Genomic DNA, 13,605 nt, shown 5'->3' on the forward strand with positions numbered 1-13,605 from the left:
ATATGAATCTGCAAAAAAATACAACATTTTGTGAGTTTTACTTTAAAAATAATAAGTTTCTCCCCACTTCTTGTTCTATTGATTGATTTATCGATTAGACGCTTGAAGCGGCTTCTTCTTACTTCTTACGTGAAGCATCGTTGCCAGCTTCTCTTTAATGCAATGTGTCATCATCATCGTTCCAAATGTTTTTTCAACGCCCTATTCTTATTCTAACGACTGTTAACTTCTAATTGGCAATTTTTATGATACTTTACCTTAATGCTTTATCTTATTTATGGATTGATTCAATTCATGTTTTCTAATTGTAGTCTTTCATCATGTCGACTTTGACTTGGCAACATTGTTACAACGGCTACTTCATTTTCTTGCATTTTGTTTATTAGCTTTCTTATTAACTAAAATATAGTTATCTTGGTGTAGTGACATTGACAGTGAAAAGTTTCATATTTCAATAAGTGTTTTTGTGTATAGCAGCTTGAATTACTTCAACAAAAGGTAAGATCCTAATTTTTTTAAGTAGTGTTTGTATATTTCCCTTTACTGGCGCCCATTGCTTCCATGATTTCATGGAATTAATTATATACAACTTGGATTCGAGAGCTATTTTTGTTGACGCAGCCCTTGTTATATATTATTCTCTTACTTACTTTAACATTTATCTTGAAATGTAATGATTTGTACACCTCTTCATTAACCAATTGAGGGCAGCTACTAATTTTCGAAATAATAGATTCTCTATGCACGTTATATGCATCTATTTGGTGGAGATCAAAAAGTGTTTCTGTTTGTTTATTAATATATATTATAACGAACTGATTTTGTGGTGTCACTACAAAGAACTCAATTCTAGTGTTTCAGATAATACCATTTGGCATTGAAATCATTTTTTTCTTTCCCTATTTGAATCTGCCAATTTTTTATTTATTCAACTATTATGTCCTGTGTTACGTTTAATTTCAAATAGACATGGTGTTAAGATGGGTCTTTCTTATAACAAAATTTCCTTAGTCCACTCCTTTCCGAGATATCCCCCTTAAAAGTTGGTGACTAAAATTGAGTTTTTATTTTTTCTGTAGAGCTAGAAACTTGAAATTCTGTATTTTTCGTGCACTCACAAAGGACTAATCACGGGTATTTTTCCAATATTCCTGTCACATTATAAGGGGGTGAAATTAGCAACCCTTTCTTTATTTCAAGTCCAAACTTTTTTTCAAGATGAATTTTCATGAAATAAAACCAATGGCTGCAGATAAAAAAGTAAACCCCTTATTTATGATTTTTTTAATAAATTGAGTGGAAAACAGTAAAGATGTAAAATGTAATATGATTCATAATAAATGCTGGAAATAATCACCTCTACCCAAAATACATGAATGTAGCCTACGTATCAAGGATTGCCGTACTCGTCCAAAGGTTGGAGGTGTATTTCCAACATTTATTAAAAATTGTGTTACATTTTACATCTTTACTGTTTTCCACTCAATTTATTAAAAAAAACAATAAATTATGGTGTTTATTTTTAAATAAAACAATGATTTGAAGATATAATTTTAATAATAAAACTTCATCCTGAAAAAAAAGTTTTGATATGATATAAAATAAGGGTTGCTAATTTCCTTATGTAACAGCAATATTGAAAAAATACCCGTAGTTAGTCCTTTGCGAGTGCACGAAAATTACAAAATTTCAAGTTTCTAACATAACTCAAATTTTAGAAAAAAATAAAAACTCAATTTTAGTCACCACCTTTTAAGAGTGATATCTTGGAAAAGGGTGGGCTGAGGAAATTTGGTTATGAGAAAGACCCATCTTAATTTCATACGAGCAATCACCTCCTGAATTTTATCGCATGAATTTAGAAACATGAAGTAACTACAAAAGAAGAAACTGTTTACAGAGACATTATTTCTGTTTTAGGTGTATAATCATTCATATTTTTTTATTGTTGTTTGAAGCAATTTGCAATCACAATGTCGTCAGATGACAGAAGACTGAGAATAGTAGAAGCAATTAAACACTTGCGGGAACATCATAAACGTCCAGATGTAAAAAAAATTTCGGATTACTTATGGCACAAGTTCTCTATCAATAATGAAGAGGCAACTTGTGATATAGAATGGTGTGTGGCAAATAATTATATACTTCAAATTGACTACAAAGGAGTGATAAGTTATCATAATCCGAAAAAAAATAAGCGACATCATACCGATATTGTATTGGAAAACGAAAACCCTAATTCATTTCATAACACCAATGAAACAAATCTTCCAACCTGTGACTTTCTAGCAAATGTTATTCAAGAATTAACATTGGAAAATTCTGAATACCTGAGATTCGGTGTACCAGGTATTGAAATAGTAAATAGGTTAATTGCCAAGGATTGTATAGGGTACTTTAAAAAGTGTGTTGATATTTTATTAGAAACAGAATGTGATGATGGAAGAATAACTAAAACAGAAAATGGTAATTATCTTAATGGGCCCTCCCTTAAAGAGGAAAGGGAGAAAAAAATATCTTGCGAAGAAAATATTGTAAATTTTATAGAGGAGGAAAACAATACAGGAAAAATAGAAGAAGATATTTTGGATTTTATTGAGAAGGAACAAATTAAAGGAGAAATACTAAATAAGAGTTATCTTTTTGAGCCACCCAATAAAGGAGAAACTTTAAGTAACAAAGAGAAAATTTCTGAACAGGATATTGTAAATACTGTAGAAAAACAAAAGAGTTATACCTTTGGGCCATCTAATTTGAAAGAAACTATAAAAGAAGACAAATCATGTGAAGAAGTTATTGTGAATATGACAGAAGAAAGAAATAATATAGAAGAAAACTTAGATGAGAATTATCTTCGTGTGCCATCCGATCAAGAAACTTTAACGAATGAAAAGAAATTAAGTGAAGAGAATATTGTTATTGTCATGGATGATGATTACATTACAGAAGAAAAGTTCCCTAAGAACTATATATCTTCGCCAACCAATGAGGAAGAAACTGTAATAAATACAGAGAAATCCCGTAATTTAGCAATTGTGAGAAAAAATGAGAAATCGTTTGAAGATGATATTCTAAATGTTATAGAAAATAAAAATAATACAAAAGAAATAGTGAATGAGAACAATTTCTTTGCGCCATCAGATGCAGAAGAAACTGTAATAAACAGAGTTGAATCTTGTGAATTTGACATTGTGGATGTATTACACGAAAAAAACAATACAGAAGAAGTAGTAAATACAAACCTTGTCTTTGGGCCATCCAATGTAGAAACTGCAAGAGATAATGAGAAATCGTTTGAAGATGGTGTTGTGAAATTTGCAGGAAAGGAAAAAAATATAGAAAAATTAGTGAATGAGAACTATTTCTTTGCTCAACCTAATGCAGAAGGAGCTAAAATAGCCAGAGAGGAATCTTGTGAATTGGATATTGTGGATTTCATACAAGATAAAACCAATACAGAGGAAGTAGTAAATGAAAAGTCTCACATTGGGCCACACAATGTAGAAACTGTAAGATTTGATGAGAAATTTTGTGAAAAGGATATTGTAAATATTATAGAAAAGAAAAAAACTATAGAAGAATTAGTGAATGAGAACTATTTCTTTGCTCAATCTAATGCAGAAGAAACTGAAATAAACAAAGATGAATCTTGTGAACCGGATATTGTGGATTTCATACAAGAAAAAAGCAATACAGAGGAAGTAGTAAATGAAAACTATCACTTTGTGCCATACAATGTAGAAACTGTAAAATTTGATGAGAAATTTTGTGAAAAGGATATTGTAAATGTTATAGAAAAGAAAAAAAATATAGAAGAATTAGTGAATGAGAACTACTTCTTTGTTCAATCTAATGCAGAAGAAACATTAATAAACAAAGATGAATCTTGTGAAGAGAATATTTTAATTTTCATAGATGATGCTTCTATTGAAGATCAAATTGTATATAAGAACTATATCTTTGCGCAGTCCAATGAAAATCAAATAAACAAAGAGACATATTTTCAAGAGGATGTAGTGAATGTTATAGAGGAGAAAAACGATAAAGAAGAAATAGTGCATAAGAATGATCTTATTGAGCCATCAATTGTAATTGTCAATGAAACATCTTGTGAAAAGGATATTGTAAATTTCATAAAGGAGGATAACAATATAGGAAAAACACCAGAAAATTCCTGTGAAAAAATAGTAAATGAAAATTATTTATTAGCGCCATCCAGTATAACAACTGAAGAAAAATCTTGTGAAGAGAAGATTGAAAATATTATAGAAGAAGAAAGCGTAAATGATAACTCTCTAGTTGGTTCATCCAATGAAGAAACTGTTAGAGGCCAAGAAAAAACCTGTGAAGGTGATATTGAAAATGTTATAGAGGAGGAACACAGTATAAAAGAATTAGTAAATGAAAACGAAAACTTTTCCTTTGGGCCATCCAATGCAGAAGAAACTGTAATAGACAGAGATGAATCTTGTGAACAAGATATTGTAAACGTTGAAGAGGAGAAAAAAAATACAGAAGAAATAGTGAACAAGAACTATCTCTCTGCGTTATCGAATGAAGAAAAAACTGTGAGAGACAGAGAAAAATCTGGCGAACTGGATATTGTAGATGTTATGAAGAAGGCAAAAAATCCAGAAGAAATGGTGAATGAGAGCTATCTGTCAGCATCATTCGATGAAGAAGAAACTGAAAAAGACAAAAGGAAATCTTGTGAAGAAGATATTGTAAATACTATAGTGGAGGGCAACAATATAAGAGAAATATTAAATGAGAACCATGTCTTTGGCACATCCAATAAAGAAACTGTTAAAGAGGTTGTTGTGAATGTTAAGGACAAGGAAAAAATGAAGAAAGAAGAAATAGTATATAAGAACTCTCTCTGCGCGCCATCAAATGAAGAAGAAACTGTGAGGAACAAAGAGGAATCGTGTGAAGTGGATATTGAGAATTTCATAAATGAGGAATACAATGAAGAAGAAATAGTATATGAGAATTTTCTATTTGGGCCATCCAACGAAAGAAATTTTTCTTTCTTTGATTTTATAATAAATGTATTTAAAGAATTAACTTTAGAATTACCCGAATATATGGAAGTCGGTATACCAGAAAGTGAAATAATAAAAAGACTACTTGCAACGGATGGTATAGGGTATTCTGAAAAATACCTTGGTATTTTATTGGAAAAAGAAGTCCATAATGGTAAAGTGATCAAAACAGAACATGGCAATTATCTTATTAATCCATCCCTGAGAGAAACTTTGAGAGATGAAGAAAATACTTATCAAGGGGATATTTTAAATATTATAGAAGAGGAAAACAATAAAGAAAAAAGAGTAAATGAGAAATATGTGTACGGGCGATTGAATAGAGAAGAAATGGTAAAAGAAAAAGAGAAATTTCGTAAACGAGATGTGGTAATTGTTCTAGAGAAGTCAAAGGATATAGAAGCAAGAGTGATGAAACAATACAGAAATGGGAACGATCTGAGATCTGCAAGAGATCAAAATGTTAATATTAGAACATCCCGCAGACAAAAGGTTAGTGTACTGACTTTGTATCATTTTACGCATTTTTTCACTCAATAAAAATTGTATCAAACAATGTTAAAGTATGAAGTTATTTTATATTATTTTATCGATTTATTCACTTTTTGACATACCTCCATAAATTTGCATTTAATTTATAGGTACCTAAAAAGATTTACGATCCATCAGATAATGATATTCCTAAGAAGAAACGTGTTCTACCAGTTGCAAGTAGTCCTACCAAAAGTCGAAATAAATCTATTGATGTTTCTAAGAAAAGAAAAGCTTCATCAACCAATGATTATCAAAAAAGACATATCTCCCTTGAAGGCAGTGTTACTAAAAAAAGCCGTACTGGTGACACCAGCCAACATGGTATTTGTTATATTTGTCATGAAAATAATAAAAGGCCCAATGATAAATTGATTCCATGTAGGGAATGCAGAAATAAAGGTTAATACTTTTGAATATTCTAATAATGTTGATCAAAATGCATACCAAGAAATTTTCCTGTTACTTGTTTGCAGAACTATATAATTAATGAAGACTACACCATCAAAGATTTAGATATAGAAACATTTAGTAATTATCTGAAGAGTATAAGTTTTGTTCTGAACCTAGGATAAGTAATTTCATGTAACCATCTACCCCATTCCATAAGAAAACAAGGTACATTATTTTTGTTGAATTTTCTATTATTCGAAGAGATAATTTCAAAGAATGTTTTCTTTGAATTTTCTACGCAAAAATATACTATTGAAATAATTTGGTTTACGTCAACGTTATTGATATTGTTTTATCCATAGAAGAGAAGGATAATGCTTTGTTGTCAAAAAATTGTTAATAATTTGTAGACAAAAGTTTGTACAAGGCTAATGCACAAATAACTAAATGAATACACATATAAAATAAAATCTAAATATAAAGTATACACAGGAAAAATACAAAAATGACGATATTACTTTTCAAAATTTACTTTGTCAAAAGTTCTATATCTAATATACATTACATGTACACATTGTTAAAACAAAACTTCAATGATGTGAATAAATCAGATAATAAAATAAAATATACGTATATACATAAAATATATAATAATTTGTATTAAAAATCAATATTAATATGGAATCAGTGTGTAGAATGTTTAGAATTAAATATTAGTGTTAGAATAAGAGTTATTTACAGCATAGAAGGCGCTTTCCACTAAATATACCTTTAAATCCTTGCGGAGTGCGGGAAAAGATGATATAGATTCGATTTCAATTGACAAATGATTCTGCATTTTTTCGCATTATATAGTATTGAGCCCTCAACTAATTCTGAACGTAATATGGTCATGCTCTGTGTTCCTAAGTAGATAGAACCGATTCAAATATGACTAAAGAAGGGATAATCAGAATTTTTAATCCTTTAAAGAAGTACTTTCTAGTAGAAGTACTATTCTCTTTTGTACTTTGAAAAACTAAAAACTAAAAAAGAGCTTAATAAACTGTTATAGAGGTTGATGAGTTTAATTCCTTGGAAACTGATGTTGCCACTACACAGGCAGATCGTATTTTTATATAACAACCTTTAGTTTTAGAAACGTTGACATACAAAAGATTAGAATCGCACCACCACCAAGTGTGATTACCTCACTAGATGTGCCGTGACATCAGGGTTGCTCCAATAGAAACTAGTATCGTCCACAAAGAAACATATTTTTCTGCTGATGTCTACATAAGCAATGTCGTTGATAAATATTCAACAGTTAATAATAAAATTTATTATAAAACTTGATAAAATTACTTTTTCACATCAAATTTACAAATTTCCTCCCTGATTTAAGTAAATAATCTACTGTTAGTTAATTACATTGTATTGATATGAGATGGGGTAGGTGGTAACGGAAATGTATTTATCTTAATTTGTACTTCCTTCATTATTTGGTGTTAAAAAATTCTCAACTATCTTGTATTTTTTCTCGTTATTCCTTTTTTCTTTAAATTTAAATTATTTTTAGTTCACATCAGTTGTTGCATCGATGATTTTATGGTGAGGACTTATCCGGATAAAACATGGCTTTGCCCTGACTGCAAAACATGTGAGATTTGTATTCAAACGTCAAAGGCAGTAAGCATTTAAATTTTTATATTAATTATTTCGAAATTTATTTTTGGTAAATACATATCTATGGTTTCAGATAAGAAAATTTATTGTAAAAGCATATTTTAAATTTGAGTTTTATTTTCAACAAATCCGTTAAGAAAAATATAATTATTAATGAAACTAGATTGATGTGGCAAACTTACCTATTATAATTTGTTTCTAATCTAGGGCCAATTAATCATGTGCTCACGATGTGGTGATGCCTACCACCCTAACTGTTATGAATCAACGATTCCAGAGAAAAATGTACGCAATGAGAATTGGGAATGTTTCAACTGTCTGAAATCAGTTGAAGTTAAAGGTGAGCACATATAATAAAATATCACCTAAATTTGTTCAATTTCTTATACCTTAGACCCTTTTATATGTTTTTGTTACTAAATTGTCTTGATTTTAGGTCTCTTCAGAAGAAAAATTAGATTTTAAAACATGTAAAAAATTGACGTTTTGACCTGTTTCGGTCTTTATCAAAATATTTTTAATCGGAAGAAACCTGAAATCAAGACAGTTTTAGCAACAAAAAAAATTAAATATTCATCCTATTTACATTTTTTCCTATAATTTTTATGATTCATGATCATATTGTCTTTCTTTAACAACAGGTCCACTTAATTCTGAGGCTTTACAATTCTAGATGTTAATATCCTAAAACTGGAAATCAATGTGAAGAATAGTTTGTTGGATAATTCAAAAAAAAAAAATGTTAGGAGACCAGGTAATATCACTATATTTATATTATATCAAACTAAATTAAACTATTGAATCTAATATTTGACAAAAAATATTAAGAAAAGCTAATTTTTGCCAATTGTAATTTGAGAAAGTATATTTCGAGCAAATTAACTAAAACAAGCCAATTTTTCACCAAAGTATTGTTTAAACCAAATTAAAACTCAAAAAATAAATTTTTGACAGAAGTATACTAGGAAAAGCTCAGTTTTTACGGAACTAAACTTAGAAAAGTTGAATTTGACTAAATTAAACTAATATTAGACATGTTGACGGAAATAAATTAAGAAAAAAAATTTCCGCCAAATTTAAAATTCTGTTTGTACGTAGTTAAAATGAGAAAAGCGAATTTTTGATCCGACTTGAGTTAAAAAATTCTGTTTTGACCAAATCAAACTAAGAAAAACCAAATTTTCCTGACACTGAAATTATAAAAATTAGTTTTGACCAAATTAGACTTGAAAAATTAATTTTTTACTCATCTAATTAAAAAAAACCTGATTTACATGAGAGAATCTAATTTTCCACCAAACTAAAATTTGTGTTGACGATGTCAAAACTAAGAACAGACAATTTTTACCCAACTAATACTAGTAAAATCTGGTTTGAACTTAAAAAAGCCATTTTCTATCATACTAAATAATATAGAAATGTCCGTTTTGACCTAATTAATCTGAGAAAAGCCAAAAAAAAACTTAGAAGTCCACGTTGCGACACCTTACGTCAAGTGAGAACTTTTTCACAATATTTTTTTGAACTAAATGGATTATTTGCGACAGATAATGTCTTTAAAAACCTATGGCCTATGATGATTTGTGTTTAATTTATTTAATTTTTATTAGTTTTCTTTTCTTAGTTTTCTATTTAATGTTTTTAGCACATCGATTGCAGCTCATGATTCGATGAAAAGAGGAGGTTTTTGTTTCTATTTTTAAGATTTTTGTTTGTTCGGAAAACGTTTTGTAAATTGAATGTTTTGTATTTGTTTACATGTTTTTACAGAAAAACTCCAAATTAATTCTATATCAAATTAACACGGGGTATAAACCTGACTCGCCCAGAATTTTACGAAATTTGATATGAAGGTTGTTCTCATAGAGAATAAGAAAAATGCCAACTTTTTTTCTAAATGTCTCAAATGGTTTAAATATTACGACTATATAAAGTTTTCCAAAATCCACGACATATTTTGAAATCACCATAGTTTTTCTCCTAATTGAGCTAGATATATAGGAGGGCTGTCACTTTACTCAGTTGCTCTTTCTTTTGATATACAACACCACATACTTTGTTATAAAAAATTTTGATTTGCTCAAAAAGCGCATGACTTACCCCCGAACATATTGTGAATACCACGGGCAGATGTACTTTGTAAAGTTGATTCCATCACTCCTACTGGAAGAAATTATGTAATAACATCTGAAGAAGTTGTAAAAGCTTCACAAATCATCAAGTTTCGAATCTCCTAATTACATGATTGATGTAAAATAGTAAAGAAATATGTAGTAGGTAGACTAATAGTTTCATAAAACTTCCTTTTTAAATATTATTATTTAACTATGAACCCATCAGCTTCCCATTTAGAGATATTTTCAGAATCACTTACCAGAAATATAAAGTATTTACAGGAATTTTTTCAAAAATTTTGAATTTGAATTTTCTAAGACATTTATTTATAACAAAGTATATTGTGCTGCATATCAAAATAAAGAGCATATACAAAGGAGTATAATGACTACTTCCATCTTTCTAGCCCAATTAGGAGAAAAGTACAAAATATGTCAGTTATATTTTGGGAAACTTTACAAACTCGTCATTCTGAACCTGTTTGAGATATTTGAAAAAAATGCTTTTTTCTGAATCTCTATGAGGACAATCTTCAAACCAAATTTCATCAGATTCTGAGAGGTTCAAATAATTTTTTTTATATTAATGTGTTGCTTTCATATGGAATGACCCTCCATACAATTTTTTTAGCTATTAAACCATAAAAATCTATTAAAACTAAATTTTCCCCAGCATGATCTATTTTACAACTTGGGGTTGAAATATAATGAAAATTGTTTTCTTTGTCGCAAATATAATGAATAATCAGAAGAAGGATTATACACACAGTTACAATATAGCACAAGCCGATATATTGTTTCAAATTACAATGTGATACATTCTCAAAGATGAACTGTTGAATAACATTTTCATCTAAATTTTCTCACACTATCTAATCCTTCAGGTCTTTCATAGGTTGCTTATTCATATCTGACCCAAAGAACTGGACAGTGTGATTGTGAGTGTAACTTTAGACTTTTTTCGTAAATGTACTGTTTTGATTTATAATTGAATTTCGTATTTAGATGTGTGATATTTTTTTATTTTGAGTTTTGATACGCAATGTTGTTACTGTATTGTTATTAATAAAATTGTTTTTCAACAGATTTTTGTCATTAAATTTCTCACCTGCTCTAGAATCAATCATGAAATGTTATTTTACAAAGTAGCTGAAATTTCGGTTGATCGTTGAAACGCAAAAACATATTTTCAGTTGAAGTAAACATTTTCAAATATTCCCTAGTATTTTATCAGAAAAGAGGACATTGAGAAAGCAGGCAAGATAAATCAAATAAAATTGAAAATATATGTTTCCAAATAATTTAAAAATATCTTAATAAAAAAATTAGTGTTAAGCCAAAAAAACAACTAGATGTCTATATTGTGGATGATATTGCACTGCCACCCTTAGGTTTATTAGAGCTGTTTTCGACATCTATTTTTCAGTTCGCTTCAAGGATTTTAGATTTTTGTTTCTACATATTTTTTATCCAAAGCCTTCATTTAATATGCTTTCTAGAAGGTATTATAGAACAAGGTGAACTGGAATTATATCCTCTTTTTCACAGAATCTGCACTAGTCAGTTTCATATAGTTCCTGAAACTGTAATGGCCTAGAAGGAAGCTATTGGGAGGGTATAGCTTCTTTTTCCAAATAATTTTTGATCCAGTGGTACCAACGAAACTTCTTAGTCTGATTTAAGCCTGGAAGATATCTATCAGTTTCCTTCTCCTTCCTTAAGTCTTTTTTATATAGCATTTCACTACACCATAGAAAGGCTCTAGACCAATGAAAGGTGCTCGTACTCCTTTCCGGACAAGTGTATCAACCTCTCAATTTTCTCCGAATCCTGTATAATTCTGAAACCATAATAACATTATTCTTGCCCATTTTTCAGTTTTCATTTCCATGTGAGCTCATAGATTTGTGATTGTGCATGGGTAAATACATTTCCCAACTTATATTGATAAGTGCTGACATCTTTAGGTTGAGGTTTTCAACATCTTTCAAAGATTTAATGAAATTTAAGCCACTGAATTCTTAAAAAGAAAGAAAAGGTGAACTACTAAAATTTTTTTTTAAAAGAATATTGCGTAGTTGTGGTATGGAATTAAACGTACTTTTTATTATCACAAAGGTTTTGTTTAATTTGCAAAGCGTGGTTACAACCTGACAGTTCCAGAACTTCAAACGCGGCACACGCGCACTTCAAATGAAACTAATTTGCTTGCGTTCCGTTTCACTAACACATTTAAATAAAAAAAGCTGTTTCATTGAATGCCAATATTACGACTATGACCTAGGTACCCTACGGAGGTTCTGAGTGGAACTACAGTTACATCAATGTTTCCATCTGTAAGAGATTTGTTTACTATGTTATTTATAGACTTTTTTCATTTAAAAAATGCTTGCAGCTACGTCATTCTTCTTCTGGATCAGCTATACGGATTGGCCCATTAGTGTGTAAAAGTGCAATAACTTGAATATACAAAAAAAAATTAAATAAAAGTTGTTCTATTTGCACAGATACACATTTCTAAAATATTTTGAGGTATACAGGGTGTTCAGCCTAAGCGTGACAACATGAAGTAAAGTTTTTTTAAATAGGACACCATGTATATTTGTTTACCATCTAGCCCTATCTTTTCTTTTCCCAAAGATTTCACGAAAATTAGTGCACTATAAATGCTGCCTAGTAAACGTTATTAGTGAGAAGTAACTAAACTTATTTGGGGTTCGGAGTGTTTATTAGATTAGCATTAACTCAGGAGATTTCAATTAGCAAAAACTTAATTTTTTCAAATGGAACATCCAGTATATTATTTTACCATCTTATAAAACTATTCTATCCCTTAAAATTATGTCTGATAATGTACACTCTAAAATTGACTGTTTTTAGGAAAATTGCATTTTTAGTTTATGATTTAAAAATATTCACCTTTTTAACAAGTAAACACTGAATGTGACGTTTAGAATACTTCTAGTTTTTGTGACAAAATCAAACAAGTAATTTTATACCTTTAAAAACCGTAATAAAATAAATAGGGTATCTACAAAACTAAATTAAGCAACCATCACTTTACTAACAAATGAAATAAAAATATCCATAGTTTTATTAAGTAACCTGTGAATTTGACATTTTCACAGTTTAGGTCATAGTAATTAGTTATTATCTAGACGTATTACAAAGAACGAAGAAGCAATTAAGATCAAGAATTTTCTGATACAAGAATTGACAGATATGATTTTTGTACTGGGTGCCAGTGATAAGAACTGTTTACTCGCACAAAGGATTTATCAACAGAAATTTCCAGATAGAAGACAGCCAAGAAAAGAGACATTTGAAAATTTGCTTTAACGATTTACCAGAACTGGTAGTGTAGCTTACGAAAAAAGCAAAAGGTTGAAGAATGCAATGTCACTGGACAACGAAATGACCGTAATATTAAAAGATGGTCATACCTCGACACGGGAAATATCAAAACAAAGTCGTACTATCGTTCAAAAAATTCTATCTAAGAACAAAATGCTTCCTTACACAGCGTATACAGCGAATGCAGGCACTATTGGATGATTATTATGAAGTAGTTAACCTTCTGTGAGTGGGCTCAACAAGAACAAATTCAGCAAAACAGAGATTTTTTCCATTTAGTGTTATTTGCCGATGAAACAACATTTTATAAAAATGGGTTTGTTAATAGACACTATTTCCATTATCAACCGCATTGTATATGGACAGACGGTCAAATAATCTGATCATTAAATGTATGTGGTGGTAATAATTGGGAATCATGTCATAGGCCCATATTTCTTTGACGGAACTGTTAATGGGCAAGTTTATTTAAATTTCTTACAAAACGTATTACCTCAACTACT

Source organism: Diorhabda carinulata, chromosome 1 (assembly GCF_026250575.1).
Source record: "Diorhabda carinulata isolate Delta chromosome 1, icDioCari1.1, whole genome shotgun sequence".
In the NCBI taxonomy this organism is placed as follows: Eukaryota; Metazoa; Arthropoda; class Insecta; order Coleoptera; family Chrysomelidae; genus Diorhabda; species Diorhabda carinulata.